This window comes from Microcaecilia unicolor, chromosome 4, assembly GCF_901765095.1.
Source record: "Microcaecilia unicolor chromosome 4, aMicUni1.1, whole genome shotgun sequence".
Classification (NCBI taxonomy): Eukaryota; Metazoa; Chordata; class Amphibia; order Gymnophiona; family Siphonopidae; genus Microcaecilia; species Microcaecilia unicolor.
In genome coordinates, this window is record NC_044034.1 from 44,518,292 (window position 1) to 44,519,617 (window position 1,326).

Genomic DNA, 1,326 nt, shown 5'->3' on the forward strand with positions numbered 1-1,326 from the left:
AGAAGAAAAAAAAAGCGAACAGGTAACTGGATTAATCGTGCAAAATTAGAACAGTGGAACAACAAGAAAAAGCAGCGAACAGGTAACTGGATTAATCATGCAAACTAGACCAGTGGAACACAACAAAAACAACGAACAGTAACAGGTAATTGGATTAATCATGCAAAATTAGAACAGTGGAACAAAAAAAACAGTAACAGGTAAATGGATTGATCATGCAAAATTAGAACAGTGGAACAGCAAACAGGTAACTGGATTGATCATGTGAAATTAGAGCAGTGGAACAGCAAATAGGTAACTGGATTGATCATGTGAAATTAGAACAGTAGAACAACAACAACAAAAAAGCAGCAAACAGTAACAGGTAACTGGATTAATAATGCAAACTAGACCAGTGGAACAAGAAAAAAACAGTAACAGGTAACTGAATTATGCAAAATTAGCACAGTAGAACAAAAAAAATAAAGCAAACAGGTAACTAGATTAATCATGCAAAATTAGAACAGTGGAACAACAAGAAAAAGCAGCAAACAGGAACAGGTAACTGGATTAATCCTGCAAACTAGACCAGTGGAACACAACAAAAACAACGAACAGTAACAGGTAATTGGATTAATCATGCAAAATTAGAACAGTGGAACAGCAAACAGGTAACTGGATTGATCATGCAAAATTAGAACAGTGGAACAGCAAAAAAAAAAGCAGCAAACAGGAACAGGTAACTGGATTAATCATGCAAAATTAGAGCAGTAGAACAAAAAAAACAGGAACATGTAACTGGATTAATCATGCAAAATTAGAACAGTGGAACAGCAAACAGGAACAGGTAACTGGATTAATCATGCAAAATTAGAGCAGTAGAACAAAAAAAACAGGAACATGTAACTGGATTAATCATGCAAAATTAGAACAGTAGAACAAAAAAAAAAAAACAGCAAACAAGGTAACTGGATTAATCATGTGAAATTAGAACAGTAGAACAACAACAAAAAAAAGCAACAAACAGTAACAGGTAACTGGATTAATCATGCAAACTAGACCAGTGGAACAACAAAAAAACAGTAACAGGTAACTGAATTATGCAAAATTAGAGCAGTAGAACAAAAAAAAATAAAGCAAACAGGTAACTGGGTTAATCATGCAAAATTAGAACAATGGAACAACAAAAAAACAGTAACAGGTAACTGGATTAATCATGCAAAATTAGAACAGTGGAACAACAAAAAAAAGCAGCGAACAGGTAACTGGATTAATCATGCAAAATTAGAACAGTGGAACAGCAAACAGGTAACTGGATTAGTCATGCAAAATTAGAACAGTGGAACA

The 1,326-nt window shown here is 33.9% G+C and overlaps 1 long non-coding RNA gene across 1 annotated transcript; it reads left to right on the forward strand.

Annotated features, from left to right (window-relative positions):
* The first annotated feature begins 402 nt into the window (after nt 1–402).
* On the forward strand, nt 403–986 carry LOC115468461. The gene is made up of 2 exons (XR_003941873.1): nt 403–718; nt 827–986. It is a non-coding gene; the product is annotated as an uncharacterized LOC115468461 (long non-coding RNA).
* Nucleotides 987–1,326: the final 340 nt, after the last annotated feature.